The sequence below is a fragment of the Piliocolobus tephrosceles genome, chromosome 3 (genome assembly GCF_002776525.5).
Source record: "Piliocolobus tephrosceles isolate RC106 chromosome 3, ASM277652v3, whole genome shotgun sequence".
NCBI classification, from domain to species: domain Eukaryota; kingdom Metazoa; phylum Chordata; class Mammalia; order Primates; family Cercopithecidae; genus Piliocolobus; species Piliocolobus tephrosceles.
In genome coordinates, this window is record NC_045436.1 from 116,400,212 (window position 1) to 116,423,745 (window position 23,534).

The window sequence follows — 23,534 nt, forward strand, 5'->3', positions numbered from 1 at the left end:
TGAGAATGTTCCTAGATGTGGTTAATTTACTTAGTTTAAAAAATCTGTTAAACAAAAAATGGTGTTTTGTTTTCATTTTTCTGATTACTGTCAACATCAAGTATAAGTTTTTTAATCTTTGTTCTTCATTTGGATGTCTTTTGAAAATTTCCTGGTTTGTCCCTTACCTAATTTTCTGTTAGGATTGTCTTGGCTTTTTCTTAGTGATTTGTTGGTGGTATTTATAAGTATTAATTTTTCATAGTGTTATGTGTTACAGTATTCTCCCTTGACATTGTTTTCACAACATAGAAAAATTTATTGTTTAGTAAAATCTATTATTCTTTTATGACTTCTGGAGAACTTCCTCACTCCGGTATTTTAAAACTCTTAGAAATTCTTTTTTGTACTTTGTTTTTCAAAGATACCTGGATCTCTTTTTGGATATAGTATTTAATTCTTGTGTCTGTTTCTTATTTACTCCTTTCTATAGCAGTTGACTGACTCTTGCTTCTTGAAATGTAGTCCTCTCTTTGCTCATGTAAAACCACCTTCTCCTGTTTCTACCTCACTGTTTTTTGTTGGTCATCTTGCTTCCTTCTACCCCACACAGCAAACATACTTTATTTACTTCATTGGACCCTTTTCTGTTTTGTATCTGGTCTCATTTAGATGATTTTAACTATTGTGTCATTATATATCTATATACCTACCAGTGACTCTCAAGTTTACAGCTGCAACCTAAACCTTTGTTTTTTGAGAACTGGGCTCACCCTTCTTGCCATCTACCATTTGTACAAACCTTTCTTCCAACACCTAATCATTTCTTTCCTCAAGAGAATCAGTTCAAAGTCCCATCCAGTTACTACATATAGCTCCAAGTGAAAGAAATCTACAAAATGCTTTTCCTCTTAATTCAGATAATTCTAGTGATCTATAAAACAATAAACAACTATCTCTTCCTCTTTTCACCCAAACCATTGTGTAGTAGTGAGTAGGAATAGGATAATCATAATGAAAACTCTTCTAGAGAAGGGAAGAATAGGAAGTACACAGCAGTCATTGGTACATATTAATAATGAAATCCTTCTGGGGAGGAGTTGTGACAACTTTGCCTTGGCTACTGAGTAAGTTTCTTGGTTGTACTGATTTTCCTCTATGAGAGGAATGCTCTTTTCACTGTTGTCTGTTTCCTTTGCTTAGTTCTTTAGATGATTCTTTCTTGTTTGTTATCTTCATTAGCCACATTTGAAGTAGTAGGCATTGGAGGGTGTGACATCCCTAGGAAGTGCACAACTTTTGTAGCCCCCTACCCGTTGGTGTAGATGCAGGGCCTGTAGGGTTACTTAAAGTTCAAGTGTAAGATTTTTAGGCCAGTAATGTAGTTTGTTGGTAAAACTCTTTCAAAAACATAATAGATTTCTGTTTTGTTTTTCTTAGATTGGGACCATGTAACATTAACTATAGAAAAATATCTCTTAGTCATAAGTTTTGGAAACCTGCTGATTCTCTTATTTACTGGTCTCTGTGCTAGGCTAGCTCCTCTCTCCCTTAGGTTTCCTGGCTACCTCTAGGGGATCTGAAATAAGAGTCCTCGATGATGTATCAGTAAGAGTTTAACCAGAGAAGCAGAGCAAGTAGATTTATATATGATTGTTATGTATTAAGAGATTTATTACAAGGAATTGGCTTACATGATTGTGAGGGCTGGTTAAGCAAGTCTGAAGTCTGTACGGCAGGCAGTTAGTGGGAGAAGATTGTGGGCAAGGTGGAATCCATGGGCTTAGGCTGAAGCTGTTCTCCATAGGCAGTCAGGAAGGGAAGATACAGTGAAGAGAGAACAATTGTAGATTCAGCTGCTGTTTGGAGTCTCATATGCTTGGAAGAACCTGATCTCTTTTAAGAGCTCACCTGACTAGGTCAGACTCACTGAGGATGATCACCCTAGCTTAAGGTCAGTTGATTAGGAACTTCAATTACATCTGCAAAATCCCCTCACAGCAGTACCTAGATTAGCATTTGACTGAATCATTGAGAGAAGGTATTTGTGCTACAAAATGTCTGCTGTCCTCTCTTCTTTCTAAGAAACCATCACAGGTGGAAAAGCAACACTCTCAACTTGATCTTTGCTACTACCTGACTGAGAACCCTTGAACTCACAAAGTTATTTGCTGGTATTTAGAGCACAGAAGCAGCTGCCTTTTCCACCCTGAGAGGCCCCAAATTACTGGACTCTTGTAGGTTGGAGTTTGCCACTGAGAAAGCTTCTTTTTAGTAGCACTGTTTTTGTGTCTGTCTCTGCTTGCAAACTGCTTTATAGGTGAATTGATCTTTCTCGTTGATCTTTAAATAGCCAACACACACCATATTTCGAGTTTTTCTAACTGCTTTTCTTAGAACTACAGACTTAGTAGGCATATGATGTGCTCTTCCAATTATTGCAGGCAAGTTTTACTAAACGTTCTGCAACTGTAGAGCACACAGGTCATTAGATCTCCAGCCTGAGATGTTTCCTTGCTACCTGTTCTCTAAGACTTTCCAGAGATTTTAGGAGTTTGTTAGAGCAGCATATCACTTCCAATTAACTGTATTCGTTAAGGTATAGGATGGATCATTTGAACAAAGAGATTCCAAGACATGTCAGGCAAGATAGAAATTTGTTATTCTTTTATGTGCTACTCCAGAGGTAGACCTTCAGGTTATTCACACATCGAAGTACCTACTGTCTTGCACTTGATATACCATCCCTTAATCAGTGCTGTCCAATCCTGTAGCCGCTAGCCACAGGTTGCCACTGAGCTCTTGAAATGTGACTAGTGCATCTAAGGATTTGAGTTGAATTTTTTTTTTATTTTTAATTTAAATATTACGTGTAGCTAGTGGCTACCATATTGGAGAGTGCATACGTATAATATTTCCATCATCACAGAAAGTTTTATTGGATAGCTCTGATTTGGAGTGTTCATCTACAAGATCTACTGTGGCTCTCTAGCATCATTTCCATGTTTCAGCCTGTTGTGGGCTGAATTGTGTGTCCCCAACATTAATATTAATATTTTGAAGCCCTTAACCACAAGTACCTCAGAATGTGATTATATTTGGAGATAAGTCCTTTAAAAATGTACTTAAGGTCAAATCAGGTCATATGAGTGGGCCTTAATCCATCTGACTAATGTCCTTTTAAAAAGAGGAAATTTGAACACAGGACACCGGAGGTACATGCCCACAGAGAAAAGGCCATGTGAGGATACAGCAAGAAGGTGGTCATCTGCAAGCCAAGGAGAGAGGCCTCAGGAGAAACAAATCTGCAGGCACCCAGATCTTGGACTTACTGTCTCCAGAACTGTGAGAAAATAAATGTCTGTTGTTTAAACTACCCAGTCTATGGTATTTTGTTATGGTAGCCCTAGTAAACTAATACTAGAGAAATAAGAAACAGAAAGGTCAACATAGGTAACTTCCTTTTGAGGAATTGACCAATGGGTTGCCAACATCATTTTCCATTATATCCCATTGACCAGAAATTTCTTACGCAGCCATATCTAAGGCTTAGCTCTTGCTGAGTGGCCATATACCCAAGTAAAACTTGTGGAGAAGTAGTCTTTTGCTAAAAGAAGGGGACTGTGGATATTGGGGGATAATTAATGTTTTATACTGATACAATTCTACGATTATATTGTCCTTATGACTACCAAAACAAGAATGAAAGTCATTCCTGGTTCCTGAAATAATGTTGTGGGCCAAGCTTGGGTCATGTGTCTATTCTTGAACGAGCCACTATCACTAAGGAAAAAGATGCTTTGTTTAAGACTAGGTCATGTTTCTCTACCCTATGTAGGAGGTAGACTAGGAGAGGTCCATTCTACTTCCAAAATATGTCTTGAGTTTTTCTCCTTCTCTCCTTCTCCACTACCATTGCCTTAACCTTGGCTGTTTTCTTACTTGAACTTCATAGTAGCCTCCTAGTTTGATCTCCTAGCTTTTTCTCTTGAATCCCCATACTTCATTCATTTTTCATGTAGCATTAGGCTAATCTTTCTGAAATGTCATTTGTTATTTGACTTCTCATTGCTTTTAGAATAAAATCCAAACTCCTAACTTGACCTGTAGAACTTTGTACGGCTGCTCCTTGTTCCAGCCCTTCCAGTTCCTTGACTGTCATCTATTCACACTGACCCTCCTGGTTTTGGAACATGCAGACTTTCTAGCTAGGGTCTTTTTACTTTCTTCCTAGTGTCTTGTTCCCCTGGTTCTTTGTTTTTTCTCATCCTTTAGTTTTCAGCTTAGATATCCTTCTTTGTCCGGTATTGTTGGAGGGAACTTTCTCCCCTGTCACCGCTTCTTTTACCTCCCTTTTAGTTTTTTGCCTTAATTAAGTTGCACTGTAATGAAACATAGGAAAGAGCCCTGTTGGTTTTTCACCAAGCTTTATTAGTATTAAATATTTAGTAAACTCTTACATCTGTTTCTTACTACTTGGAAAGAAGTTTGTGGGTGGAAGTGAGGTGGGAGAATTTGAGTGAATTTCACAGTTGAACCTTGCGCAATTGTTGTTTTTATAAGCCAGAAGTCATTGAATATCTGGTTTCATATGATTCAGCCAAGTATGTTAGCATGGTTTGGTATCTTAGAAGGCAGTTCTCACTCATTGAGCTTCTTTCTTAAGAGTTTTGGATATTGTTCATTTAACATGTCAGACATGCTTTAGAATCATCTTTTATACATGACCATAAAATATATCAGATTATACATTGAAATTTATGTTACTTTGGGAGAGAAATACATGTATAATACTGAATATTTCTATTTGTAAACATGGCATACTTGTGTATTTTCAGGCCCTTCATCTGTCTTTAATAAAATTTTAGTTTTTGTATAGATTTTGCACATTTCTTGTGGAATTTATTTCAGATTATTTTATAGTTCATACTGCTATCATGAATGGTATATTTTATTCCATTATACTTTCTTAATTAGTTATTGTTGGAGTATAGGAAGCTATTGATTGGCATATTGTAATCTTGTGTATGGCCACTAAGCTGAATTCTTGTATTCAGTGTATTCTGTTGAAGTTTCTGACTCAAATGTCCTATTGATTTCAGTAAATTATTTTTTTCTCTCATTTCCAATATTTGTCCCTTGTGTTTGTTTTTGTTCTCTTACTGCATGAGTATTGAACCACCCCCAAAACGTTGAATGTCAGTGGTAATAGAGGTTATACTTGTCTTTCTCTTATTTTAATGGAAGTGCTGTTGTTTTACTAGTAAGTATAATGCAGATATCTTTTTTCAGTTTAGGGTACATCTCTTTTTCTTAAGCTACTTAAGTTTTATTAGAAATAATGTACTACATTTTATCAAATGCATTTTTGGTATCTTTTGAAATGGTCAGTTCTTTCTCTGCCCCTTCAATATGTCCATATAGTGAACTGTAATAAAGGATTTCCTAATTTTAATTGTGTTTTGAATACTTGGTATGATGAATTATTTTAATGCACTGTTGGATTTAGTGTCATTCATATTTTAATTTATATTTTCTATGAAGATTATTCGTTAGTTTTTCAAATTTATTTGAAGAAACTGTAAATATTTTTTCCTTACATCAATTTTGTAAAGATACACATTTTACAGATTCAGTTTATCTGAGTCCTTTTTCCTTTTAGTCTTATATGTTGTGTTTTTAACCATATTTGCCACTGAAATGTTAGAAAGGAGTTAGAGTAAGTGGTTTATTTGATCTTTTTATAGTTTAGTAATTTTTTAAAAAGTGGCTTAAGTAATTTAATACATATCTCTTTTTAAAAATAATAACTTAAAAACATTTAAATTGTGGTAAACAACAGAATATAAAATTTACCGTCTTGTTTTCAAGTGTATAGTTCGTTAGTGTTAAATATATTCACATTATTGTGGAACAGATTTCCACAACTTTTTCATCTTGCAGAACTGAAACTCTATACCCATTGAACAATTCCACATTTTTGTCTCCTCTTCAGCCCCTGGCAGCTACCATTCTATTTTCTGTTTCTATCAATTTGTCTATCTCATGTAAGTGGAATCATAGTATTTGTCTTTTTGTGGCTGTCTTATGTTAGTTAATATACTATTCTCAAGGTTTATTTATGTTGTAGCATATGACTGGATTTCCTTTTAAGTATTCCATTGTGTATATATATCACATTTAATTTACCCATTCATTAGTTAATGGACCGTTTGGGTTGCTTCCATCTGTTGGCTAGTGGGCCTCTTAACTTTTACATTTTATTCATTTATTTGAAATTTATATGGGTTCATTGAGGGGAATAGGAACTTAATCTTGTATTTCCAAATAGTTAATCAGTTGACTTACCTGTTTCATAGTCTCTCCTCATTATTTGAATAATGCCTTGATTTTATGTATTTCCACAATAAAATAGTAAATCAAATATCTGCTCAGTATATACATCTTTATAAGTACTGAATTTGGGCTGGGCATGGTGGCTTACATCTGTAATCCTAGCACTTTGGGAGGCTGAGGTGGGCGGGTTGCCTGAACTCAGGAGTTCAAGACCAGCCTAGGGAACATGGAGAAACCCCATCTCTACTAAAATACAAAAAAATTAGCTGGTTGTGGCAGCGTGTGCCTGTAGTCCCAGCTACTTGGGAGGCTGAGGCAGGAGAATTGCTTGAACCCGGGAGACTGAGGTTGCAGTGAGCAGAGATTGTGCCACTTCATGCCAGCCTAGGTGGCACAGCAAGACTCCATCTCCAAAAATAAAAATAAAAAGAGAATAAGTATTGAATTTATATAAGCCGAAGCCCTGAATAGTAAAATTTGTTGCTTGTACTAAGCAGTTTCCTGTGTGTGTTAAGTAGCTCACATCTATGTGGGGTTTTATGGTTAAAGGAATTTTAGATGTTTTCCACTTAATCAAGTCAGTTATGTGTTTTTTTAAATTCTAATTTTTTTAGGCACAGGGTCTCACTGTGTTGCCTAGACTGGAGGTCAATGGCGTGATCATAGCTCAGTGCAACCTCGAAATCCTGGGCTCAAGGGTTCCACCCAACTCAACCTCCCAGGTGTCTGGGACTACAGGTGCATGCCACCATGCCTAGCTAATTTTTTTTTTTTTTTTTGGTAGAGATAGTCTTAATATGTTGCCCAAGTTATTCTAGAACTCCTGGGCTCAAGTGATCCTCCTGCCTTGGCCTCTCAGAGTGCTAGGATTCCAGGCATGAGCCCATGTGCCCAGCCAAGTCAGTGATCTTTTTCTTTTTTTTTTGAGACGGAGTCTTGCTCTGTCACCCAGGCTGGAGTACAGTGGCCGGATCTCAGCTCACTGCAAGTTCTGCCTGCGGGGTTTACACCTGGTTTCTCCTGCCTCAGCCTCCCGAGTAGCTGGGACTCCAGACACCCGCCACCCCGCCCGGCTAGTTTTTTTTTTTTTTTTTTTTTTTTTTTTTTTAATTTTTTTTTGAGACGGAGTCTCACTCTGTCGCCCAGGCTGGACTGCAGTGGCTAGATCTCAGCTCGCTGCAAGCTCCGCCTCCCGAGTTTAGGCCATTCTCCTGCCTCAGCCTCCTGAGTAGCTGGGACTACAGGCACCCGCCACCTCGCCCGGCTAGTTTTTTGTATTTTTTAGTAGAGATGGGGTTTCACCGTGTTAGCCAGGATGGTCTGGATCTCCTGACCTCGTGATCCGCCCGTCTCAGCCTCCCCAAGTGCTGGGATTACAGGCTTGAGCCACCGCACCTGGCCGTCAGTGATCTTTTGAAGCAGTTTTTCTTCTTTTATTGCTTAAACCTCTAAACAGGCTTGACATTTTTTTTTTCTTTCCTCCTTCCCTCCCTTACAGATTCTAGTAAAGAAGTACTTTTATGAAGAAGATGTAAGCAATGCCAGCATCTATATAGTGTTCTTACTGATTTGACGATGTCCTTAGGTTGTCTTTGAACTTGAAAATCTCTATACATTATTATTGCAGGACCTATAAACTATGATTGTTTTGTAGTTCTCTGCACTATCTTTCCAATGTTCTTTAAAGAACAAAGTTTCACTGGTTACTTTATATATTTCAAATGAACTAGGAGTGATTTAAAACTTACATAGTTGCTGTTCAGAAAATGTCAAAAAAGAAGAGCTTGTATAAGTTACAATGTAGATAAATTTAATTCTATTGAGGGGATAATATCCTTTTAAGGTACAATGTAGATAAATTTAATTCTATTGAGGGGGTGATATCCTTTAAACCAAACTTGTCTAAAGTTTTCACCAAATGTTAAACTGTGAGTAATGTTTCGTTTTTATCCATTTAATTTTTTTATATTGGAGGAATCTTAAAGGACAATTGCATTATCTTTTTCCAGTTTTATTAAATCTGTAGTAAATGTGAACTGAAAATTAAACAGTAGAGAAAGATACAGAATAAGAGTTGAAGATTTTTTATATCTGTAGGTATAAATTTTAAGTGTATGTAATCCTATGCCTTTTTCTGTGCATTTTCACACATATACAGGTGTATCTATGTAATTTTGTTTTGCATAAATGAGATCATTATAAAAATATTGTTTGAAACTTTCTTTTTAAATTAATAGTCCATCATAGATTCTTTTCATGTTAATACACATATAGTTATCTTACTCCTTTAAATGGCTGTGAGTATTCCCTTGTCAGGTATCAGGACTTAATTGCTTATGGAAATTTTGGTTGTGTCCAAAGTTCTGCTGTTAGAAACAATACTGAAGTGGACTCTTTTATATTGTTTCTGTATTGTGGTAAGATATATTCCAGAGGTAAAACTGCTAGACCAAAGGTATGGGAATCTGTTTCTGTAACTGACATTTTATTGTGTGTGTCAGCACCATATTTAGAAACTAGTGATTTTGTAGTGGTATAGGATCTGCTAGGTCAAACATCAACTTTTAAGCCATGTTTGTATCTGTTCTTTTTGGATATCCCTCTCTGTTGACTACTTTATCCATAAAAGGGCCAGATCATATATCACCTCTTTCCTGAAGGTGTTTGCCACACCTAGCACGTTGAATAATTTTAACCCCAATAATAGTTTAGTGAGTGCTTACTATGTGCTGGCCACAATTCTAATTGGTTTATGTGTATTACACTGCTGCATATCATTTAATCTTCCCAATTCTAAGAGGTACATAGTATCTACATTTTATAGTTGAAAAAATCAAGGCAAAGAATAAGTAACTTGTTCAAGGTCACAGTAAATGATGGAAATGGAATATCAGCATGGGTAGTCTCATATGAAAGTCTGCTTTCTTAACTCATACTGTACTACCTCCTTACTATCCTTTTATGGCCTCCCTTTGCTCAAGAAATATGTTTTGTATGCATTGTAGAGTTCACTAGCCATTTCATCTTGCTTCTAGGTCCTCTTTACAGATTACATGAATACCATCTTACTCAAATTTGTGTATGGTGACCTATCCCCAAGTAGAATAACCAGAGAGAAATGATGGAGTAAGGAGAGTTGTGGAAGACCTCCTTACTCCAAAACACATTACCTGAATGTAGCTAGTTAATACTGCTCTGTTTTATTTCATCTTGTTTCCCTAAACCCTGTCTTGGGGAAATTCATGGATTGATCTTGGGATGGATTTCACAGATGGAATAAATGGGTATGTTACTCTTCACTATTTTTGAAACATCAAATCAAAATACATACCTTGTAGATGACCTGTTACAGTAACCGCTCAAAATGTGAAGTGGGAAGAATGCTGTTTTAGACCCTCCTATACCTCTTAATTCATGCTGTTAAGTAAGTGTGACATGTAAGAACTAAATATCTCAGTCTCCCATAAAAGGGGCCTGGTAATACTTTCTTTTGAGGGAGGTTAGGTGACCTAATGCTTGTGAAAATGTTTGTGACCTATAAGGATTTTCATAAATTAATTGTTAAAACTGAAGTATGAATAAAAATAACCTTGTGAAAATTCTGACTACTTAGGTGGTTGGCTATTTGTTTTTTATTTAGGAAAAATCCCTTATTTTAAATTTCTAATTCTATTAAATTTAGTTATCTTATTGAATTTATAGATTGCTAGTAAATATTTTCAGTTCCAATTGTGCATTTTGGTTAATTGTTTTAGGTGGAGCTGATAGTAGATAAGGGGTTGGGATTCTGTAATAAAGAGTTCACATAATAGTTGTTTGGATTAGAGGCCATTTTTCAGATTATATTCTGAATTTATTAAGTTTTTAGAATTTATATAGAATATGTTCTTAAATTCCTTGAGAACTTAACAATTTGTAGTACTTTATCATACTGTTAATAAAGAGGGAGAGATAAGGGTTATGGGAAATGCACATCCTTTTCTTACTCTTAGGTCCTTTTCTGGGAATGTGAAAGCAAACCATATGCCTATGATGTCTCTGCTGTAGGTTTAGCAGATAATACTAGGGTTCTAGATAAAATGAAAAGTATGAAGGCAAAGATTTGATCATGCTGTTTTCTAAATCTCAGGACCTTTAGAATGTATCTCTTAACTCACTTTGTGGATGCCTTTCACTTGTACCTTTTCTTCCTTTTCTTACTCTGCATCCAGATTCCCACCTCACAGTCCAAGATCCTCTCTACCACTCAGTCCAGCTTTCTTGCTGCAACCCAAACTTCAGTACCTGGCTTCTCTTGGCCAGATCGAAGTACTATAATATGATTTAAGCTGTGAATGTGCCTTAGTATGTGAGCTGTCTTTTCATATGAGGAGGTTCTTAATCTACTTTAGCTTAATCACCAGATCCTTTTGTCTTTTATGCTAACACATAAAAAACACAGGCTTGGTATTGCAGCTTTTTGTCTTCTCTGCATGAGCAGTTTTGTTTTGTATCCTAGGGATCCCAGAAGAACAGCTTTGCTTGGCCAAGGTACCATTGGCTTAGGCAACCTAGATAATGTTAAGATTCATATATCTTAATTAAATACTAAGGTCTTCCTGACCTCACTACCATAAGCAGAAGTTTTTCTGAAAACCTTGATCAGAGAGCAAGTAGGAAGAAGGGCCAGATTCCAATTTCATTAAACCACAGGCATATGAATACTTCACAATTTCTGTGCTTCAAAAAAGTTACATTTAATTCTGAAATAACCCAATGCCTTTGTATTTCTTTTCTTATACTATTTCTCCTGGAAAAAGCATGGTATGGAAACAGTTTGAAATCAAGTTGGGCAAGTTGCTTTTGAATCCTGCTTTAATACTGTGTGATTTGGGGACGGTTACTACTTAACCTTGTTGTCTTCATCTACCTTAGGGATAATGATTTATTTTTAACAGAGTCTTGCTAAAGAATGGAGGTAATCTACATTATTTGGCACACTATTCTGTGTTGGAGGTAATTTATTACTTATTTTGACATTTTACTGCATTCTGGATTTAGTTCTTATGTAATATTTTGGAATGAAGTTGTCTTTTTTTTTTTTTTTTTTTTTCAGTCAGGATCAATTTTCTTTACTTTTTTAGGTCATGGACTTTAGTTAGATTGTAATGAAAAATGTAGACCTATTCTTCTCCAACATTTACTTAAATACATCGTACAACATTTTGCCAATTGAGGGGTGTAGAGTTTTTGAGGCGTAGATATGTGAGGTGTGAACCATGCAATATGAACCTTAGCTCAAGAGTACTGGATTTCAGGCTAGGTGCAGTGACTCACACCTGTAATGACAGCCCTTTGGGAGGCCATGACAGAAGGATTGCTTGAGGCTGGGAGTTTGAGACTAACTGGTCAACATATCAATAACCCATCTCAACAAAAATTTAAAAATTCGGTGGGTGTGGTGGCATGTACTAGTAGTCCTAGCTACTTGGGAGGCTGAGGCAAGAGGATTGCTTAAGCCCAGGAATTTAAGGTTACAGTGGCAATGATGGAACCACTGCACTCCAGTCTAGTGACAGAGTGAAACCCTGTCTGAAAAAGGAGTACTAGATTTTGTTTTTTATCCATTGAGGAGTTATTGACTAGCCTTTCCCCCTACTCTTTCCCCAGTAATTGCAACAGTAACTACAGAATTTTTCTTTGAGAGGTTTCTGTCATATATAAGAGAGTTTTAAAAAATAATAATTTGCTAGAAAATTTTACATTGTAGTTGGGTGTGGTGGCTCACGCCTGTAATCCCAATACTTTGGGAGGCTGAGGCAAGAGGATTGCTTGAGCTCAGGAATTTGAAATCAGCCTGGGAAACATAGTGAGACCCTGTGTCTATTAAAACAGAAAAAAGAAAATAAAAAATTTTAAATCATTACCAACCTTCCCCTTTTCCTTCTTTTTCTTTCTGAAACTTTTGGAATCCTGACTTAGAAGAAAACTAGTAAAGAGATAACAAAATGTTCTAAATAAAATTTATAGCTATTTCCTTATTGTATGTTTAACAAATTTTAAAGGTATAACTTAATTTATTCAGGTTTTTTTATAGTTATTGACTGAAATTTTAAAAAGACGGTGGATTTAGTACATTCCTTTAATTTATTTTCTTCTAAATGTCCCACTGATATTGTTGAAAGATTGAATTAAGTCATAATTCTGAAAAGCAGGAACAGATGTTATTATATTAGTCAGACTACCCTTAAAAGGCACAAAAGGACCTCATCAGCTCTATAACTTTAATGTGTACTTGGGTGTATGTGGGGAGGGAGGAAAGAAACTGCAACTTAGGTGCATAGATGAATCTAAACTTGAGTAGTGTTAGTAGTATGACTGCAACCCTGTTACTGTCTCAACATTTTTGGTCTGCGTTTCTTTCTGTATCAGCTTTATTTTCAGCCAAAGATGACTGTCAGTCAAAGGAGATGGGAATGGGATATACTAGCCAGACCTAGGTAATGTGGCCACTCCTGTGGTGGCTGGGAAGGCTCACCTCTACCCAAAGCACATGAATACATTCCCCATAAAAAAGAGGGATGATGTTATTAGCAAAAGGGGTTAGGGAGAAAACATGTTGAACAGTAAAATTACAGTTCACAGTCCACTACAGGTACCATCAGAGGACCAAGAAATTTTGAAGAAGATAGAAAGTTCATGGAATCGGATTGACAGCAAAATCCCAGAGGAAACTGGAACCCAAGATAACAGAGGTAAGCTCAGGTTTTCCCAGGGAAACCTTGGAATGGCTCCAAACTTGGAGTCAACAAACACAAATCAGTAGTAGTGGGCAGTTGGGTAATAATCAATAATTTTCTTAAGACTTCTTTTCCACAGTGCTAGGTCAGTTGGGCTTCCCTTCTACCCTTTCTCCAGCCTAAACAACTATGATACCCACTCTTAGGCCTGAAGTTTCAGAATCATTCTCTTAAGAAAGTAGGCCGGCAGTTTAGTATGGGCATCTACTCAGGCATTAGAACCTGAGAGAGAAGTGGAGGCACTATACTACCTCAGGAGAAAAACGGTTTTGTCTGTTCCCAGCCAACTTGACTTCCTATCCAGGTACCTTTCTGGGGTACCTGCATATTCACATGCCCTACCTGCTTAAATTGTACTGTTCTTCCATTTAAAGGAGAAGCCACTTAGGAAAACAAAAACCTCAGGGAAAGCTCTTACACTCTATATATTCTAAAGTAATCTTTCATTTGCAAATATAAACAGACAGGGATAATCAGACAATTGAGGAGAATCAAGAGGATGAAAGAAGATTAAGATGAATAAAAGAACAACCAACCTCAGCTATAATTCAGAAGAATACTTCAAAGAAAAGTGTAATTGGTATTTTATTTAAAATTTAAGAATACATAATGTTTAGTTATAGCTGCATTAAAAAGGGGGCATAGAACTAGAAAAGGTTTTGAAAATTATAAAGAAAAATTTTAATTGATAAGATAAATAAAATTTTAGCATGAATCAAGACTGAATTGTTGATTTTGGAATTAAGAGGAGGAACTGTCTGCATATGTAAATCAAGAGAGAAAAAAATCTGGAAAAACTTGAGAGAAAATTAAAGAAGCATGGAAAATATATCACAGTTTTTCACTTCCATAAATATGAGTTCTAAAAGCAAGAGATTAGGAACCATGGGAAGGAGAGAATGATGAAAGAAATAATTGAAGAAAATTTCCTGAGCTGTAGAAACGTAATGAATTTTCAGATTGAAAGAGCCCATCTAGTTACAGCCAAAATGAATGAAAAAAGATCCACAATTTTAGAACTCTTAAGAATAAGAAGATTCCAAAATTATTGCCAGAGAGAGGGAAATAAATATGGAAAATCAAATAAATAAGTTCTTAGCAGTCATGCTGAATGCTTGAAGGCAGTGGAACAGTGACTTCACTGTTTGAGAGACAATAGATTTTGACCTACGTTTTCTCTACCCAGCCCCACTATTTTATCATGTGAGAACAATTGCATTTTCTATACTGGGAAAAAGCTATGTACTTTGTATGAACATATTTAAGATACAGTAGCACAATGAAAAAATAATCCCAAGGTAGAGGACATGGTGGTAGTGGGGGGATGGGAGGGTGAGTGGGAAGAAATAGCTACTGTGGCAATCTTGGGCCTTCAAAAAGAACTGAAGAAAGTTAGAAGGAAATTCAAGTTCTATTAGTCTGGAATCCATGAACATTTCTTCAACTAGTAATGTCTAAACAACATAAAATTACATTTCCTTTAGTGACTACTATTTATATAATCACATTGTAAGTGTACTTTATTGATTTTCCGTTTTAGAATCAACCTGGAAAATATATAAAATGGGCTTAATTATAGTTATGGAATAGAATGCCTTATAAACCTTTATAATATAAAAATAGCAATCTATAAAATTAGGAGATGGAGGGCAACAAATGAAGGGTCAGTGCTCATTTCTTCAGTGGTCAGTAGATAACAAGCATATACAATTTGGTGAATCAAGATATGAAAGCAAAGTGGCATTAAAGTTAAACTGGTACCTGTACTAGAAGTCTATTAATGATGTAACATGTATTTTGCCATTTTGATGCAGGAGAGTAGCAAGACTTATGGTTCATCTTGTGCCTTTGTAGCCTTTGAATTTCTTAAAAACCCTAAGTGGATGCATCACATTTATAATGTTAAAAAGATAGCAAGGTTGGGCACAGTGGCTCGCACTTGTAATCCCAGCACTTTGAGAGGCCAAGGCAGGCAGATCACTTGAGGTTAGGAGTTTGAGACCAGCCTGGCCAACATGGTGAAATCGTGTCTCTACTAAAAATACAAAAATTAGCTGGGCATGGTGGCCAGCACCTGTAATCCCAGCTGCCTGGGAGGCCAAGGCAGGAGAATTGCTTGAACCCAGGAGGCGGAAGTTTCAGGGAGTCAAGATCATATCACTGCACTCTAGCCTGGGCAACAGAGTGAGACTCTGTCTCAAAAAAAAATAAAAATAAAAAAAAATAAAAGCGGTGAGGGGGATTGCGGATGTGTGGTGGCCTCTACCTAGTTGTTTAATACTGCTCTTTATGAAGTAAATATATTCCTGGGCCACATGATGTTTGGAAATTGTCTGAGGTAGAAATAGAGGACACAGGGATTAATTCTAGGAAATTAGAAAGTTGTGTAGAATATAAATGTGACTCTTTTTGTGTAAGATGCCTAATTCTTTCTTGACTGGCTTGCACGCTCAATTTTGAGTGTTAATTTCTGAACCCTTTCCATGAAATTTGACAGGAAACTCTTTTTAAAGAGAGTTTTTTGATTATGCCTGTCACAAACATTTCACAGTGTTTATTGTGAAAAATTTGAAAGTACAAAAAACTGCAAAATTCTGAGGCCTACTTCCTTCCAGTGCCTCTTAAATAAGATGACATTTTCTCTGATGGACTAAGGACCAAGATTAGAAACTTAGTTTGTCCTTAAGATGGAAGTCATGTGATCAAGGTGCCTACAACTACTGGAGGCAGGTATGGCTCCTGGAAGAGCTAGAATAAGGAAGGTGGAAATAGAAATTGCCTTTTCCCCCCCTTCCTTCTAAAGATGTGGCTGATCTTATATACCTAGCCCTCTCATCTTTGCTGAGGACCCATTGTGTATCCCACTGACTATAAATCAGGGTTCTCATGATCCCCTTCTTGAGTTTGATTAATTTACTAAGTGGGTCACAGAACTCAGGGAAACACTTATGTTTACCACTTTATTGTAAAAGTTATTACAAAGGATACAGCTGAAGAGATGCATAGGGTAAGGTATGGGACAAGCGGCATGGAAATTCTGCCCTCTGGGTGTGCCACCCTCCACTAACTTCCACTGTGTTCTGCTCTCCGGAAGCCCTTCATACCCTGTCCTTTTGGACTTCTATGGAGACTTTATTACATAGGCATGATTAATTAAACCATCGGCCGTTGGGGATCGATTTCACTTTTAGTCTCCCCTTTTTGGAGGATGGGAGGCGGGGCTGAAAATCCCAACCGTTTAATCTTCCCTTGGTCTTTCTGCTAACCAGCCCTTATCCTGAAGCTACTTAGGGCCTGTCAGTCTTCAGTCAAATCTTAGCATAGAGGAAGCCACATAACCACTTTGAAGATTCCAAAGATTTTAGGAGTTTATGCCAGGAAACTGGTTTAAGACCAAAGACCAAATGTATATTTCATGATATCACAGGCAGTCTTTTGGTACTTTAAATAATTGCTTGCAAGAGTTATATCTTTAAATAATTGCTTGCAGGAAAACCATTCAAGGTTTGTTATGAATAGATTAGCCTGGAAATAGCAGAGTACAGAGTGGTAACAGATAGCTTGAGACCAGACTGATTGGAGCTTGTCAGGGACCCCAGACCATTAAGGAACCAGAGGAGAGCCAGTGATAGCAATGAGATTCCATGGTTACTTGGGTAGTTTTTACTTCCTGATTATTTTCCATGCCCTTGATGCTATCTTGAGTTACTTGGAACTGTTTCTTCATTCCCCCAGAGTGGTAAAAACTGGTGACTCAAGAAAATTGTCTTTAGATTTAAACTTTTTCTTGTAATTTACATTTTTATCCCCAGGTCCCCTAGACCCCCATTTTGTGTGTGTGTGTGTAAATGTGTGTGGTGTATTTCTTTCTGTTGGTAGATACTTGCTTTCGAGCGGAGGGCAGATGTGTTGCTGACGAGGTTGAAAATGCTGTATCATCAATAGATTTAACTTATTTAAAATCAAAAACGTTGAAATAAGTAATTTCTGTTATGGATGCACTTGTTTTTATTTTTATTTGAAAATGTACAATTCAGACAAATGGGAGGGTTGATTATAAACAATATTTTATCAGTTTTGTGTACATAGAATCTATTGTGAAATACTAGAAAAAGGATGAATTCATGGTGTGACCCACCATGGGTAGAGACAACAAATTCAAGTGTCCAACAGACACAACTATTACTGGGGATGTGAAAAGAGGCAGCATTGCTTTGTTTCTTACTTTGTTTAGTACATTACTTATGTTGGGACAAGACTATGCTTGTATTTCTTTCTGTACATAGGACACATCTGGATGAAACGTTTTGTATCTAAATATAATTCTCTTCTGTACTTTTCTAGGTTGAATTTCAGATTTCATTTATTAGTTGGATTAGAAAAGAATGGGAAGGGGACCAATTAGAGAACAAAATCATTGAAGTTTTTAGTATTAAACATTATCAAGAATCAGGATTGAGTTCTAGATTACAGCCTCTTGGAGGTGGACTAATTTTATTTGCCATTCTTTATCTAGTGTTTATAGTATAAACCCTGCCACCTAGTAAGCACTCAGTAAATGTTTGTATAAATCAATTATCAAAATGCTAATGATGATCTTACAAAAAAATTGTACTGGGGATTTTTATAGTATGAGTCTTGAGAACAATGTTTAAACAAACAAACAAAAAAACTCTAATTATTTGAACATTACAAAACAATACATACCCTCCCTACCCTTCCTTATATTTAGAATATACTACTGGATACAGCGTTGCATTATTTTATTTGTAATGTTACAGTTTTATGTATTTTAACTTAGTCCTTTCTTACATATATCCTTTAGATAGTCTTCCACATTTCTTGAAGCATGTTCAACTGTCTTATTTTGGCAGTTCTGGTGAAGGCTTAATCATTCTTATTTTTAAATGTAATCATCAAAGTTAGACCTGGAATCTATGCCAAGAAACTGAGATAGAACCTGTTTAGTGCTTTTTGTGTTCATAAAAATTGTTTATGTGTGGCCCTGTATTCTTGTACATTAGATTTTTTTAATATCATGGATTACTTTAGAATTTCATGCTTTAAAAAGAGTAATTTGAACATAAATGTAGAAGGCAAAGAAATAAATGTATCCAGCAGTATTTTATTTAGTGAGAATATACCCAAATATTTCCCAAACAATTTTGGGTTTTTAAAATACTAAATTCTGGCAGAGGCATCTTTTCACAACTTACTCCTAGGTTAAAGAGCCCATTAAATATTGGAGGGAATTTGTATTTTGTCAGAAGTAGATTTTTTTTTTTAAGGGTAGATAATTGGACTCCCCATTCTTCTCTCTTCTCCAGCTGTATCTCAGCTGTATATATATAGATTCTGCATTGTGGTTGAGGTTTTTTTTTTTTTTTTAAACAGTTGAAGTTCTTAATTTGTCAGAGAATGAATTTATGTAATTTTTTTGATAAGGATTTTTAAATTTTTTTGAAGTTAGATGAGAGGAGGTGTAAGTTTGATTTGTGATTCTTGAAAAGTAGAAATGATGAAGAACTAAGGATAAATCTGGATACATGATTTAAAACTAATATTGATTTCAGATCTGGATTTTTAATAGACTTGTGTCAGTAACACTTTATATTTGTAGGGAAGCAAGCAGTCTCACTCACTGTCAGTATAAATTAGTTCAACTTTTTTAGAAGGCAATTAATTGGGTAACATCTAAAATTTTAAATACAACACTATGAACATTAGAGACAACATAAATGCCTACTGGACTGGTTAAATACATTATGCAGTTATGCAATGAAAATTTGAGCAGCTGTCAAAAATCAAAGAGATCTTTGTGTATATTCTGAAGCAAGTGTGGAGTATTAAATATTAAAATGGGGATACAGAAAGTATGCATAATAGTGTCCATCTGTATAAAAAATAATGTTACCCTAAGATGTGCTTGAAATATGTAGGTTATTTCTGGAAGATTACAATAACTGGTTGTGCCTCTTAGGATGGCTTGGTAAGAGGTAGGTTTACTTTTCTTAAACTGTGAATGCTTTCCATGTACATGTATTACTTTTACATAAAAATTATAGTTAATAAAGAAAATAAACTATAATGGTAATAAAAAGCATATTTTTATTCTTTATTTTGTGCTACATTAGACATGTATCTAGATTCCTCAGTCATTTTATAGCATGAGTAGTTTAGGAGAAATAAAAGGTAAAATCATGGGAATGTGTTGTTTTAATAAAGTATGGACTTTCAGAAATCTTACCAAATTGTATTAGCCTTTTAACTTAAATTCTGTTTAAGTCTTTAATATCTTTCACTTATACTTGGTTTAGGCTGTTTCACACTTGGGTTTCATACTTATGCTTTACGATAATTTACACAGTAGAAAAGAGAAAAGGAGAGATACTATAAAGTAATGATTAAATTCAATAATTTTAAGAGGTAGGATTGTTTTAGTTTTTTTCTAGTAGTTGATGTGAGTGGTCAAAATCATTAAATGTTTCCTACTACCAGTTGTCTGTCCTTGTTTTGTTTGAATATGTGGATTTTGAAGCCTCACCATTCCCTAAATTAAAAAATTGATGGGAATGAAACTCCTTTACAAGGAGTTTTCTATTAAAGTTTTACGTGAAGAGAACAAACAACAAAGTATTAAGTCATGCACAACAGAGTTGCTTGCTTGTCAGCGCGTTTCTACTTATTTTTTTGTTTTGGTTTTCTTTTTCCTTCTTCAAGGAAACCAATGCTGGTCCTAAATAAAATTGTCAATTTTGGAAGATTCTTTCATTCAATCTAGGAATTTACTGAGCTTTTTTGTCCTTTACTTTCTTTTTTTATGAGAGGTTTCACTCTTTTTTTTTTTGGACGGAGTCTGGCTCTGTGGCCCAGGCTGGAGTGCATTGGCCGGATCTCAGCTCACTGCAAGCTCCGCCTCCTAAGTTTACGCCATTCTCCTGCCTCAGCCTCCCGAGTAGCTGGGACTACAGGCGCCCACCACCTCGCCCAGCTAGTTTTTTGTATTTTTTTAGTAGAGACGGGGTTTCACCGGGTTAGCCAGGATGGTCTCGATCTCCTGACCTCGTGATCCGCCCGTCTCGGCCTCCCAAAGTGCTGAGATTACAGGCTTGAGCCACCGTACCCGGCCAAGGTTTCACTCTTTATTTTGGATATTTGAATCTCATTTTCAGTTAATATTTTCTTTTATTATTTTAAATTATTTTTATATGTTTACATTTGTTTACATAGCTTAATATGTTAATTGCTGTTTACTTTAATACTTTTGGTATTGGCAAAATAATGAAAGGTCTTGTGCCACTGAAATCCATTTTAGACCAATGGGAAGACAGTTTTCTTGCCTATAAAATTAGGTTGAGGCTGGGCATGGTGGGTCACACCTGTAATCCTAGCACTTTGGGAGGCCGAGGCAGACGATCACTTGAGGTCAGGAGTTCGAGACCAGCCTGGCCAACATGATGAAACCCCATCTCTACTAAAAATACAAAAATTAGCCAAGCGTGGTGGTGGGCGCCTGTATTCCCAGCTACTCCAGAGGCGGAGACAGGTGTGAGCCGAGATTGCGTCACTGCACTCCAACCTGGAGTGCAAAGCCAGACCCTGTCTCAAAAATAAAATTAAGTTGAACTGAAAGGTGGCTCATTTTTAGGATGACAGGTTTTAGACAAATACATATAAAGTTGATATCCTTTTGTGCATGGTATCCTGCAGTGACATCGGTAATCATATTGATGAAAAGGACTGGAAAACAGAATTAAAGGGGATATTTTCCTGTGTAACAAATAATTACAGAAAATGTGAAATTTAGATTCTGTTTATATTCAGTACTTCTAATATCTTATTTCAGTGACCTAAAATAAAAGAACAAATGCTTTTGTTAGAAATTGTGGCATGTGCCTGTAGTCCCAGCTGCTCGGAAGGCTGAGACAGGAGAATCACTTGAGCCCAGGAGTCGGAGATTGCAGTGAGCGGAGATCGCTCCACTGCACTCCAGGCTGGGCGACAGAGCGAGACTCCGCCTCAAAAAAAAAAAAAGAAAGAAAAAAGAAATTACTACGATTGGGCCAGGCGCGGTGGCTCACGCCTGTAACCCCAGCACTTTGGGAGGGCAAGGCAGGCGAGTCATGAGGTCAGGAATTCAAGACCAGCCTGGCCAACATGGTGAAACCCCTTCTCTACTAAAAATACAAGAAATTAGCTGGGCGTGGTGGCAGGCGCCTGTAATCCCAGCTACTCTGGTGGCTGAGGCAGGAGAATCGCTTGAATCCAGAGGCAGAGGTTGCAGTGAGCCGGGATCGCACCACTGCACTTCAACCCAGGCGACAGTGCGAGACTCTGTCTCAAAAAAAAAAAAAAAAAAAAAAGGAAAAAAAGAAATTATTACTATTAGTAGCAATAATTTCAAAAGTATTAGGATACTGTAGTGGATATCAGACAGTTCTCTTATTCATACATTTGTTCATTTAATCAAAAACTGCTGCCGGGCGCGGTGACTCACACCTGTAATCCTAACACTTGTGGAGGCTGAGGCAGGCGGATCACTAGGTCAGGAGATCGAGACCATCCTGGCTAACACGGTGAAACCCCGTTTCTACTAAAAATACAAAAAGGCTCACCTAGTGGCATGCGCCTGTAGTCCCAGCTACTCGGGAAGCGGAGGCAGGAGAATTGCCTGCACCTAGGAGGCGGAGGTTGCAGTGAGCCGAGATTGTGCTACTGCACTCCAGCCTGGGCGACAGAGCGAGACTCTGCCTCAAAATAAAAAATGAAAAAAGGAAGAAAAAAAAAAAAAGTGTAAGTACCTGCTCTATGCCAGAGAGTGCTGGCTCTAGATATGCATTAGTGAATAAAGTGTTGCCTACTTTCTTTTTTTCTTTTTTTTTGACACAGAGTCTTGCCCTGTTACCCAGGCTGGAGTGCAATGGCGTCATCTCGGCTCACTGCAACCTCCACCTCCCGGGTTCAAGTGATTCCCCTGCCTCAGCCTCCCAAGTAGTTGGGATTACAGGCGCCAACCACTGCACCCAGCTAATTGTTTTTTGTATTTTTAGTAGAGACGGGGTTTCATCTTGTTAGGCTGGTCTCCAACTCCTGACCTCAGGTGTTCTGCCTGTCTGGGCCTGCCAGAGTGCTGGGATTACAGACGGGAGCCACCTCACCCGGCCATAGTGTTGCCTACTTTCAACAGTGTTGCCTGCTTTTTACTAGTCTGTAAGGGAAACAGATAATAAATGATAAAGAGCCATAATTCAGTGAGAAAGCCATAATCACGTGTTTATTGTTAAAAACAACAGTAGATGTTAAAAACAGAAGCAGCCCATGATCCTAGAATGGAAGAGAAGGGGAGAGTGAATGGTTTTATTAACTTGAGTCTTAGGGGCCCCCATTTCTTGTCAGATAAAGGATTTGGAAGGCCTATTCTTGGCTTATGGAAAAGGAGAGTGTTCCAACATCAGTTCCTTGAACTCAAACCTATCATTGCTTGATAACATTGGAGGAAAATTTGAGAAAGGGAAACTTTGTTGATGACTTGTCTTAAGTCTAAAGATTGAGCAGTTTATTTGAAGCATAGAAAGAATTGACCTGGAAGGCAGGAAATAACAAAAGCTAGTTTGTAGTTTCTTTTGAAGCCAGGTCTCAACAATGGAAATTACTTTGAACAGCCTTCAAATGCCAGGCATACCCATACCTAAATGTAAACACTAGGTATGGTATGAGGTAAAACACAGTGTCATTTGTTTGCCATTAATTCTGCATAGCCTTTGCAATCAGTTCTGGATTTGCATCTGGATTTGACTCTGCCGTATAACTGTGTGCCCTGTCTGATACTTGGTTCCCTTGTCCGTAAAATGAGATTATCACATGGAAGAAGTATAGTTGATGATTCTGGATATGGATTCCAGTCTAGAGCAAACTGCCTAGGTTCAGATCTTAGTTCTTCAACTTAATTAGCTTAGCTTGAAATAATTGGGCAAGTTGCTTAACCTCTTTTTGTCCCATTTCCACATATGTAAAACAGAGATGATAATAATACCTTTTAGGATTACTGTGAAAATTAAATGAATTAATATATAACAACCACTTAAAATGGCATATAGTAAGCAAAATGTAGTTTAAAAATTATGACGTAGCTGGGTTGTTATGAGGATTAAATAATACGTTTATTTTTTTTAAGAGAAGAACTCATATATTGCTTGACACACTATGGGTATTTCCTAAATACCAGAAACCGTGTAGTAGGTACTTCATATCATTTGATCTTCATATAAACTGTTAAGAAACCATATCTGTCTAGTTGACTGCACCTAGAGCAGTTTCTGATACTTCAAGTTGAATGAATATTATCCCATTTTATGATTAATAAATTGAGGCCCAAGAGTACTCCAAAATCTCCACTAAAACATGACATCACTTTGAGGGTATAATACCGGCAATGTCATG

General features: G+C 36.8%; 1 protein-coding gene across 5 annotated transcripts in view; it reads left to right on the top strand.

Moving 5' to 3' along the window:
* ANKRD17 (ankyrin repeat domain 17) overlaps nt 1-23,534 on the top strand; it is a 183,452-nt gene that overhangs the window by 12,532 nt on the left and 147,386 nt on the right. Inside the window, exon 1 of one of the 5 annotated variants that reach the window (XM_023198494.2) lies at nt 12,397-13,049. The exons of the other annotated variants lie outside the window; for them this stretch is intronic. The gene's annotated coding sequence lies outside the window, so the exon portion shown is untranslated. Of the gene's footprint in view, nt 1-12,396; nt 13,050-23,534 lie in introns of those variants that run through there. 5 annotated transcript variants of the gene reach the window in all.